The following is a 12,021-nucleotide window of genomic DNA, read 5'->3' as shown; positions in this document are numbered from 1 at the left end:
TGCCCTACAACAGGAAGACAATTGGTTGTATAACAGTCATAGCAGTATTATTAATTTTCATTTTACATGTTTTTATGCCGACCCCTTGCATACCAACGTGATTTTTTGCATTGTTTCCCTCCATACAAAATATGTAATGCTCTCAATCACTCTTTGTGTGTGACTTTTGTTTTTCTCATATTTATATCCACCAAACTTTCTTTCCTTGTTCCATTATCGAATATTTCTCAATTCTATTGCGATAGCTAAGTTTAATTGAAATCACAAAACATAAAATTGTTGTTAATTCACAAAAGAGCATCATGCTGTCAGAAGTGTGATTCGCACCCACGCCTCGATGGGAGACTGCGACCTGAACGCAGCGCCTTAGACCACTCGGCCATCCTGACTGTGGCATGGTGTCACTAGAGGCTAAATTTAATCCATTCTCAGCAATCGATCCACGTGGTTCATGTGAAATAAACATTCCAATTATTTATCTAAGCAAGAACACTTCCTCATCACAAGTGATTCAAGCGAAACAATACCCACCATTTTTGGACAACCTAGTTGTCATTTAGACGGATGCATGATCCTAGAAGGAGGGAATTCCAATATTTACTCAGAAACATCCGTGAAGAATATTCATAACCAAGATGCATTTGGTCAAGGAAATCCAGTGATTCTTACTCATGTTTAATTGAGGGTATTGCTGAATCGTATCGCCAAATTGAATCGAAATTATACTGCTGGTGTCATGCATGGTATGAAGCGTACATTTGGACTTCGTGCAGCGCTGGTCTATGCCCTTTGTGAGACAATGGTTGACGGAAAATGATATCACAGAACTGATTCACGTAACATCATCAAGTTATTCATATCCACACCAGGGGGGCCGCACTATCTGACCTGCCCGACAACAGGAAGACAATTGGTTGTATAACAGTCATAGCAGTATTATTACTTTTCATTTTACATGTTTTTATGCCGACCCCTTGCATACCAACGTGATTTTTTGCATTGTATTTCCCTCCATACAAAATATGTAATGCTCTCAATCACTCTTTGTGTGTGACTTTTGTTTTTCTCATATTTATATCCACCAAACTTTCCTGCCTTGTTCCATTATCGAATATTTCTCAATTCTATTGCGATAGCTAAGCTTCATTGAAATCACAAAACAGAAAATTGTTGTTAATTCACAAAAGAGCATCATGCTGTCAGAAGTGGGATTCGAACCCACACCTCCAGGGGAGACTGCGACCTGAACGCAGTGCTTTAGACCGCTCGGCCATCCTGACTGTGGCATGGTGTCACTAGAGGCTAAATTTAATCCATTCTCAGCAATCGATCCACGTGGTTCATGTGAAATAAACATTCCAATTATTTATCTAAGCAAGAACACTTCCTCATCACAAGTGATTCAAGCGAAACAATACCCACCATTTTTGGACAACCTAGTTGTCATTTAGACGGATGCATGATCCTAGAAGGAGGGAATTCCAATATTTACTCAGAAACATCCGTGAAGAATATTCATAACCAAGATGCATTTGATCAAGGAAATCCAGTGATTCTTACTCATGTTTAATTGAGGGTATTGCTGAATCGTATCGCCAAATTGAATCGAAATTATACTGCTGGTGTCATGCATGGTATGAAGCGTACATTTGGACTTCGTGCAGCGCTGGTCTATGCCCTTGGTGAGACAATGGTTCACGGAAAAAGATATCACAGAACTGATTCACGTAACATCATCAAGTTATTCATATCCACACCAGGGGGGCCGCACTATCTGACCTGCCCGACAACAGGAAGACAATTGGTTGTATAACAGTCATAGCAGTATTATTACTTTTCATTTTACATGTTTTTATGCCGACCCCTTGCATACCAACGTGATTTTTTGCATTGTATTTCCCTCCATACAAAATATGTAATGCTCTCAATCACTCTTTGTGTGTGACTTTTGTTTTTCTCATATTTATATCCACCAAACTTTCTTTCCTTGTTCCATTATCGAATATTTCTCAATTCTATTGCGATAGCTAAGTTTAATTGAAATCACAAAACATAAAATTGTTGTTAATTCACAAAAGAGCATCATGCTGTCAGAAGTGTGATTCGAACCCACGCCTCGATGGGAGACTGCGACCTGAACGCAGCGCCTTAGACCACTCGGCCATCCTGATTGTGGCATGGTGTCACTAGAGGCTAATTTTAATCCATTCTCAGCAATCGATCCACGTGGTTCATGTGAAATAAACATTCCAATTATTTATCTAAGCAAGAACACTTCCTCATCACAAGTTATTCAAGCGAAACAATACCCACCATTTTTGGACAACCTAGTTGTCATTTAGACGGATGCATGATCCTAGAAGGAGGGAATTCAAATATTTACTCAGAAACATCCGTGAAGAATATTCATAACCAAGATGCATTTGGTCAAGGAAATCCAGTGATTCTTACTCATGTTTAATTGAGGGTATTGCTGAATCGTATCGCCAAATTGAATCGAAATTATACTGCTGGTGTCATGCATGGTATGAAGCGTACATTTGGACTTCGTGCAGCGCTGGTCTATGCCCTTTGTGAGACAATGGTTGACGGAAAAAGATATCACAGAACTGATTCACGTAACATCATCAAGTTATTCATATCCACACCAGGGGGGCCGCACTATCTGACCTGCCCGACAACAGGAAGACAATTGGTTGTATAACAGTCATAGCAGTATTATTACTTTTCATTTTACATGTTTTTATGCCGACCCCTTGCATACCAACGTGATTTTTTGCATTGTATTTCCCTCCATACAAAATATGTAATGCTCTCAATCACTCTTTGTGTGTGACTTTTGTTTTTCTCATATTTATATCCACCAAACTTTCCTGCCTTGTTCCATTATCGAATATTTCTCAATTCTATTGCGAAAGCTAAGTTTCATTGAAATCACAAAACAGAAAATTGTTGTTAATTCACAAAAGAGCATCATGCTGTCAGAAGTGGGATTCGAACCCAGGCCTCCAGGGGAGACTGCGACCTGAACGCAGCGCCTTAGACCGCTCGGCCATCCTGACTGTGGCATGGTGTCACTGGAGGCTAATTTTAATCCATTCTCAGCAATCGATCCACGTGGTTCATGTGAAATAAACATTCCAATTATTTATCTAAGCAAGAACACTTCCTCATCACAAGTGATTCAAGCGAAACAATACCCACCATTTTTGGACAACCTAGTTGTCATTTAGACGGATGCATGATCCTAGAAGGAGGGAATTCCAATATTTACTCAGAAACATCCGTGAAGAATATTCATAACCAAGATGCATTTGATCAAGGAAATCCAGTGATTCTTACTCATGTTTAATTGAGGGTATTGCTGAATCGTATCGCCAAATTGAATCGAAATTATACTGCTGGTGTCATGCATGGTATGAAGCGTACATTTGGACTTCGTGCAGCGCTGGTCTATGCCCTTTGTGAGACAATGGTTGACGGAAAAAGATATCACAGAACTGAATCACGTAACATCATCAAGTTATTCATATCCACACCAGGGGGGCCGCACAATCTGACCTGCCCTACAACAGGAAGACAATTGGTTGTATAACAGTCATAGCAGTATTATTAATTTTCATTTTACATGTTTTTATGCCGACCCCTTGCATACCAACGTGATTTTTTGCATTGTGTTTCCCTCCATACAAAATATGTAATGCTCTCAATCACTCTTTGTGTGTGACTTTTGTTTTTCTCATATTTATATCCACCAAACTTTCCTGCCTTGTTCCATTATCGAATATTTCTCAATTCTATTGCGATAGCTAGGTTTCATTGTAATCACAAAACAGAAAATTGTTGTTAATTCACAAAAGAGCATCATGCTGTCAGAAGTGGGATTCGAACCCACGCGTCCAGGGGAGACTGAGACCTGAAGGCAGCGCCTTAGACCGCTCGGCCATCCTGACTGTGGCATGGTGTCACTAGAGGCAAATTTTAATCCATTCTCAGCAATCGATCACCGTGGTTCATGTGAAATAAACATTCCAATTATTTATCTAAGCAAGAACACTTCCTCATCACAAGTGATTCAAGCGAAACAATACCCACCATTTTTGGACAACCAAGTTGTCATTTAGACGGATGCATGATCCTAGAAGGAGGGAATTCCAATATTTACTCAGAAACATCCGTGAAGAATATTCATAACCAAGATGCATTTGATCAAGGAAATCCAGTGATTCTTACTCATGTTTAATTGAGGGTATTGCTGAATCTTATCGCCAAATTTAATCGAAATTATACTGCTGGTGTCATGCATGGTATGAAGCGTACATTTGGACTTCGTGCAGCGCTGGTCTATGCCCTGTGTGAGACAATGGTTCACGGAAAAATATATCACAGAACTGATTCACGTAACATCATCAAGTTACTTCATATCCACACCAGGGGGGCCGCACTATCCGACCTGCCCTACAATAGGAAGACAATTGGTTGTATAACAGTCATAGCAGTATTATTAATTTTCATTTTACATGTTTTTATGCCGACCCCTTGCATACCAACGTGATTTTTTGCATTGTGTTTCCCTCCATACAAAATATGTAATGCTCTCAATCACTCTTTGTGTGTGACTTTTGTTTTTCTCATATTTATATCCACCAAACTTTCCTGCCTTGTTCCATTATCGAATATTTCTCAATTCTATTGCGATAGCTAAGTTTCATTGAAATCACAAAACAGAAAATTGTTGTTAATTCACAAAAGAGCATCATGCTGTCAGAAGTGGGATTCGAACCCACGCCTCCAGGGGAGACTGCGACCTGAACGCAGCGCCTTAGACCGCACGGCCATCCTGACTGTGGCATGGTGTCACTAGAGGCAAATTTTAATCCATTCTCAGCAATCGATCCACGTGGTTCATGTGAAATAAACATTCCAATTATTTATCTAAGCAAGAACACTTCCTCATCACAAGTGATTCAAGCGAAACAATACCCACCATTTTTGGACAACATAGTTGTCATTTAGACGGATGCATGATCCTAGAAGGAGGGAATTCCAATATTTACTCAGAAACATCCGTGAAGAATATTCATAACCAAGATGCATTTGATCAAGGAAATCCAGTGATTCTTACTCATGTTTAATTGAGGGTATTGCTGAATCTTATCGCCAAATTTAATCGAAATTATACTGCTGGTGTCATGCATGGTATGAAGCGTACATTTGGACTTCGTGCAGCGCTGGTCTATGCCCTGTGTGAGACAATGGTTCACGGAAAAATATATCACAGAACTGATTCACGTAACATCATCAAGTTACTTCATATCCACACCAGGGGGGCCGCACTATCCGACCTGCCCTACAATAGGAAGACAATTGGTTGTATAACAGTCATAGCAGTATTATTAATTTTCATTTTACATGTTTTTATGCCGACCCCTTGCATACCAACGTGATTTTTTGCATTGTGTTTCCCTCCATACAAAATATGTAATGCTCTCAATCACTCTTTGTGTGTGACTTTTGATTTTCTCATATTTATATTCACCAAACTTTCCTGCCTTGTTCCATTATCGAATATTTCTCAATTCTATTGCGATAGCTAAGCTTCATTGAAATCACAAAACAGAAAATTGTTGTTAATTCACAAAAGAGCATCATGCTGTCAGAAGTGGGATTCGAACCCACGCCTCCAGGGGAGACTGCGACCTGAACGCAGCGCCTTAGACCGCTCGGCCATCCTGACTGTGGCATGGTGTCACTAGAGGCTAATTTTAATCCATTCTCAGCAATCGATCCACGTGGTTCATGTGAAATAAACATTCCAATTATTTATCTAAGCAAGAACACTTCCTCATCACAAGTGATTCAAGCGAAACAATACCCACCATTTTTGGACAACCTAGTTGTCATTTAGACGGATGCATGATCCTAGAAGGAGGGAATTCCAATATTTACTCAGAAACATCCGTGAAGAATATTCATAACCAAGATGCATTTGGTCAAGGAAATCCAGTGATTCTTACTCATGTTTAATTGAGGATATTGCTGAATCTTATCGCCAAATTGAATGGAAATTATACTGCTGGTTTCATGCATGGTATGAAGCGTACATTTGGACGTCGTGCAGCGCTGGTCTATGCCCTTTGTGAGACAATGGTTCACGGAAAAATATATCACAGAACTGATTCACGTAATATCATCAAGTTACTTCATATCCACACCAGGGGGGCCGCACTATCCGACTTGCCCTACAACAGGAAGACAATTGGCTGTATAACAGTCATAGCAGTATTATTAATTTTCATTTTACATGTTTTTATGCCGACCCCTTGCATACCAACGTGATTTTTTGCATTGTGTTTCCCTCCATACAAAATATGTAATGCTCTCAATCACTCTTTGTGTGTGACTTTTGATTTTCTCATATTTATATTCACCAAACTTTCCTGCCTTGTTCCATTATCGAATATTTCTCAATTCTATTGCGATAGCTAAGCTTCATTGAAATCACAAAACAGAAAATTGTTGTTAATTCACAAAAGAGCATCATGCTGTCAGAAGTGGGATTCGAACCCACGCCTCCAGGGGAGACTGCGACCTGAACGCAGCGCCTTAGACCGCTCGGCCATCCTGACTGTGGCATGGTGTCACTAGAGGCAAATTTTAATCCATTCTCAGCAATCGATCCACGTGGTTCATGTGAAATAAACATTCCAATTATTTATCTAAGCAAGAACACTTCCTCATCACAAGTGATTCAAGCGAAACAATACCCACCATTTTTGGACAACATAGTTGTCATTTAGACGGATGCATGATCCTAGAAGGAGGGAATTCCAATATTTACTCAGAAACATCCGTGAAGAATATTCATAACCAAGATGCATTTGATCAAGGAAATCCAGTGATTCTTACTCATGTTTAATTGAGGGTATTGCTGAATCTTATCGCCAAATTTAATCGAAATTATACTGCTGGTGTCATGCATGGTATGAAGCGTACATTTGGACTTCGTGCAGCGCTGGTCTATGCCCTGTGTGAGACAATGGTTCACGGAAAAATATATCACAGAACTGATTCACGTAACATCATCAAGTTACTTCATATCCACACCAGGGGGGCCGCACTATCCGACCTGCCCTACAATAGGAAGACAATTGGTTGTATAACAGTCATAGCAGTATTATTAATTTTCATTTTACATGTTTTTATGCCGACCCCTTGCATACCAACGTGATTTTTTGCATTGTGTTTCCCTCCATACAAAATATGTAATGCTCTCAATCACTCTTTGTGTGTGACTTTTGATTTTCTCATATTTATATTCACCAAACTTTCCTGCCTTGTTCCATTATCGAATATTTCTCAATTCTATTGCGATAGCTAAGCTTCATTGAAATCACAAAACAGAAAATTGTTGTTAATTCACAAAAGAGCATCATGCTGTCAGAAGTGGGATTCGAACCCACGCCTCGATGGGAGACTGCGACCTGAACGCAGCGCCTTAGACCACTCGGCCATCCTGATTGTGGCATGGTGTCACTAGAGGCTAATTTTAATCCATTCTCAGCAATCGATCCACGTGGTTCATGTGAAATAAACATTCCAATTATTTATCTAAGCAAGAACACTTCCTCATCACAAGTTATTCAAGCGAAACAATACCCACCATTTTTGGACAACCTAGTTGTCATTTAGACGGATGCATGATCCTAGAAGGAGGGAATTCAAATATTTACTCAGAAACATCCGTGAAGAATATTCATAACCAAGATGCATTTGGTCAAGGAAATCCAGTGATTCTTACTCATGTTTAATTGAGGGTATTGCTGAATCGTATCGCCAAATTGAATCGAAATTATACTGCTGGTGTCATGCATGGTATGAAGCGTACATTTGGACTTCGTGCAGCGCTGGTCTATGCCCTTTGTGAGACAATGGTTGACGGAAAAAGATATCACAGAACTGATTCACGTAACATCATCAAGTTATTCATATCCACACCAGGGGGGCCGCACTATCTGACCTGCCCGACAACAGGAAGACAATTGGTTGTATAACAGTCATAGCAGTATTATTACTTTTCATTTTACATGTTTTTATGCCGACCCCTTGCATACCAACGTGATTTTTTGCATTGTATTTCCCTCCATACAAAATATGTAATGCTCTCAATCACTCTTTGTGTGTGACTTTTGTTTTTCTCATATTTATATCCACCAAACTTTCCTGCCTTGTTCCATTATCGAATATTTCTCAATTCTATTGCGAAAGCTAAGTTTCATTGAAATCACAAAACAGAAAATTGTTGTTAATTCACAAAAGAGCATCATGCTGTCAGAAGTGGGATTCGAACCCAGGCCTCCAGGGGAGACTGCGACCTGAACGCAGCGCCTTAGACCGCTCGGCCATCCTGACTGTGGCATGGTGTCACTGGAGGCTAATTTTAATCCATTCTCAGCAATCGATCCACGTGGTTCATGTGAAATAAACATTCCAATTATTTATCTAAGCAAGAACACTTCCTCATCACAAGTGATTCAAGCGAAACAATACCCACCATTTTTGGACAACCTAGTTGTCATTTAGACGGATGCATGATCCTAGAAGGAGGGAATTCCAATATTTACTCAGAAACATCCGTGAAGAATATTCATAACCAAGATGCATTTGATCAAGGAAATCCAGTGATTCTTACTCATGTTTAATTGAGGGTATTGCTGAATCGTATCGCCAAATTGAATCGAAATTATACTGCTGGTGTCATGCATGGTATGAAGCGTACATTTGGACTTCGTGCAGCGCTGGTCTATGCCCTTTGTGAGACAATGGTTGACGGAAAAAGATATCACAGAACTGAATCACGTAACATCATCAAGTTATTCATATCCACACCAGGGGGGCCGCACAATCTGACCTGCCCTACAACAGGAAGACAATTGGTTGTATAACAGTCATAGCAGTATTATTAATTTTCATTTTACATGTTTTTATGCCGACCCCTTGCATACCAACGTGATTTTTTGCATTGTGTTTCCCTCCATACAAAATATGTAATGCTCTCAATCACTCTTTGTGTGTGACTTTTGTTTTTCTCATATTTATATCCACCAAACTTTCCTGCCTTGTTCCATTATCGAATATTTCTCAATTCTATTGCGATAGCTAGGTTTCATTGTAATCACAAAACAGAAAATTGTTGTTAATTCACAAAAGAGCATCATGCTGTCAGAAGTGGGATTCGAACCCACGCGTCCAGGGGAGACTGAGACCTGAAGGCAGCGCCTTAGACCGCTCGGCCATCCTGACTGTGGCATGGTGTCACTAGAGGCAAATTTTAATCCATTCTCAGCAATCGATCACCGTGGTTCATGTGAAATAAACATTCCAATTATTTATCTAAGCAAGAACACTTCCTCATCACAAGTGATTCAAGCGAAACAATACCCACCATTTTTGGACAACCAAGTTGTCATTTAGACGGATGCATGATCCTAGAAGGAGGGAATTCCAATATTTACTCAGAAACATCCGTGAAGAATATTCATAACCAAGATGCATTTGATCAAGGAAATCCAGTGATTCTTACTCATGTTTAATTGAGGGTATTGCTGAATCTTATCGCCAAATTTAATCGAAATTATACTGCTGGTGTCATGCATGGTATGAAGCGTACATTTGGACTTCGTGCAGCGCTGGTCTATGCCCTGTGTGAGACAATGGTTCACGGAAAAATATATCACAGAACTGATTCACGTAACATCATCAAGTTACTTCATATCCACACCAGGGGGGCCGCACTATCCGACCTGCCCTACAATAGGAAGACAATTGGTTGTATAACAGTCATAGCAGTATTATTAATTTTCATTTTACATGTTTTTATGCCGACCCCTTGCATACCAACGTGATTTTTTGCATTGTGTTTCCCTCCATACAAAATATGTAATGCTCTCAATCACTCTTTGTGTGTGACTTTTGTTTTTCTCATATTTATATCCACCAAACTTTCCTGCCTTGTTCCATTATCGAATATTTCTCAATTCTATTGCGATAGCTAAGTTTCATTGAAATCACAAAACAGAAAATTGTTGTTAATTCACAAAAGAGCATCATGCTGTCAGAAGTGGGATTCGAACCCACGCCTCCAGGAGAGACTGCGACCTGAACGCAGCGCCTTAGACCGCACGGCCATCCTGACTGTGGCATGGTGTCACTAGAGGCAAATTTTAATCCATTCTCAGCAATCGATCCACGTGGTTCATGTGAAATAAACATTCCAATTATTTATCTAAGCAAGAACACTTCCTCATCACAAGTGATTCAAGCGAAACAATACCCACCATTTTTGGACAACATAGTTGTCATTTAGACGGATGCATGATCCTAGAAGGAGGGAATTCCAATATTTACTCAGAAACATCCGTGAAGAATATTCATAACCAAGATGCATTTGATCAAGGAAATCCAGTGATTCTTACTCATGTTTAATTGAGGGTATTGCTGAATCTTATCGCCAAATTTAATCGAAATTATACTGCTGGTGTCATGCATGGTATGAAGCGTACATTTGGACTTCGTGCAGCGCTGGTCTATGCCCTGTGTGAGACAATGGTTCACGGAAAAATATATCACAGAACTGATTCACGTAACATCATCAAGTTACTTCATATCCACACCAGGGGGGCCGCACTATCCGACCTGCCCTACAATAGGAAGACAATTGGTTGTATAACAGTCATAGCAGTATTATTAATTTTCATTTTACATGTTTTTATGCCGACCCCTTGCATACCAACGTGATTTTTTGCATTGTGTTTCCCTCCATACAAAATATGTAATGCTCTCAATCACTCTTTGTGTGTGACTTTTGATTTTCTCATATTTATATTCACCAAACTTTCCTGCCTTGTTCCATTATCGAATATTTCTCAATTCTATTGCGATAGCTAAGCTTCATTGAAATCACAAAACAGAAAATTGTTGTTAATTCACAAAAGAGCATCATGCTGTCAGAAGTGGGATTCGAACCCACGCCTCCAGGGGAGACTGCGACCTGAACGCAGCGCCTTAGACCGCTCGGCCATCCTGACTGTGGCATGGTGTCACTAGAGGCTAATTTTAATCCATTCTCAGCAATCGATCCACGTGGTTCATGTGAAATAAACATTCCAATTATTTATCTAAGCAAGAACACTTCCTCATCACAAGTGATTCAAGCGAAACAATACCCACCATTTTTGGACAACCTAGTTGTCATTTAGACGGATGCATGATCCTAGAAGGAGGGAATTCCAATATTTACTCAGAAACATCCGTGAAGAATATTCATAACCAAGATGCATTTGGTCAAGGAAATCCAGTGATTCTTACTCATGTTTAATTGAGGATATTGCTGAATCTTATCGCCAAATTGAATGGAAATTATACTGCTGGTTTCATGCATGGTATGAAGCGTACATTTGGACGTCGTGCAGCGCTGGTCTATGCCCTTTGTGAGACAATGGTTCACGGAAAAATATATCACAGAACTGATTCACGTAATATCATCAAGTTACTTCATATCCACACCAGGGGGGCCGCACTATCCGACTTGCCCTACAACAGGAAGACAATTGGCTGTATAACAGTCATAGCAGTATTATTAATTTTCATTTTACATGTTTTTATGCCGACCCCTTGCATACCAACGTGATTTTTTGCATTGTGTTTCCCTCCATACAAAATATGTAATGCTCTCAATCACTCTTTGTGTGTGACTTTTGATTTTCTCATATTTATATTCACCAAACTTTCCTGCCTTGTTCCATTATCGAATATTTCTCAATTCTATTGCGATAGCTAAGCTTCATTGAAATCACAAAACAGAAAATTGTTGTTAATTCACAAAAGAGCATCATGCTGTCAGAAGTGGGATTCGAACCCACGCCTCCAGGGGAGACTGCGACCTGAACGCAGCGCCTTAGACCGCTCGGCCATCCTGACTGTGGCATGGTGTCACTAGAGGCAAATTTTAATCCATTCTCA

General features: G+C 39.8%; 8 non-coding genes across 8 annotated transcripts; all 8 read right to left on the bottom strand.

Annotated features, from left to right (window-relative positions):
- Positions 1–1,197: 1,197 nt before the first annotated feature.
- Positions 1,198–1,280, bottom strand: TRNAL-CAG (transfer RNA leucine (anticodon CAG)). Its single transcript has one exon. It is a non-coding gene; the product is annotated as a tRNA-Leu (tRNA).
- A 1,699-nt stretch (positions 1,281–2,979) lies between these two features.
- Positions 2,980–3,062, bottom strand: TRNAL-CAG (transfer RNA leucine (anticodon CAG)). Its single transcript has one exon. It is a non-coding gene; the product is annotated as a tRNA-Leu (tRNA).
- Positions 3,063–4,762: 1,700 nt separating this feature from the next.
- On the bottom strand, positions 4,763–4,845 carry TRNAL-CAG (transfer RNA leucine (anticodon CAG)). The gene has a single exon. It is a non-coding gene; the product is annotated as a tRNA-Leu (tRNA).
- An 809-nt stretch (positions 4,846–5,654) lies between these two features.
- Positions 5,655–5,737, bottom strand: TRNAL-CAG (transfer RNA leucine (anticodon CAG)). The gene has a single exon. It is a non-coding gene; the product is annotated as a tRNA-Leu (tRNA).
- An 809-nt stretch (positions 5,738–6,546) lies between these two features.
- On the bottom strand, positions 6,547–6,629 carry TRNAL-CAG (transfer RNA leucine (anticodon CAG)). The gene has a single exon. It is a non-coding gene; the product is annotated as a tRNA-Leu (tRNA).
- Positions 6,630–8,329: 1,700 nt separating this feature from the next.
- On the bottom strand, positions 8,330–8,412 carry TRNAL-CAG (transfer RNA leucine (anticodon CAG)). Its single transcript has one exon. It is a non-coding gene; the product is annotated as a tRNA-Leu (tRNA).
- A 2,592-nt stretch (positions 8,413–11,004) lies between these two features.
- Positions 11,005–11,087, bottom strand: TRNAL-CAG (transfer RNA leucine (anticodon CAG)). Its single transcript has one exon. It is a non-coding gene; the product is annotated as a tRNA-Leu (tRNA).
- Positions 11,088–11,896: 809 nt separating this feature from the next.
- TRNAL-CAG (transfer RNA leucine (anticodon CAG)) lies at positions 11,897–11,979 on the bottom strand. Its single transcript has one exon. It is a non-coding gene; the product is annotated as a tRNA-Leu (tRNA).
- Positions 11,980–12,021: the final 42 nt, after the last annotated feature.

This window comes from Lampetra planeri, chromosome 24 (genome assembly GCF_965212315.1).
Source record: "Lampetra planeri chromosome 24, kcLamPlan1.2.h2, whole genome shotgun sequence".
In the NCBI taxonomy this organism is placed as follows: domain Eukaryota; kingdom Metazoa; phylum Chordata; class Hyperoartia; order Petromyzontiformes; family Petromyzontidae; genus Lampetra; species Lampetra planeri.
The sequence above is the reverse complement of the archived record's forward strand: the minus strand, read 5'-3'. Positions and strand labels throughout refer to the sequence as shown.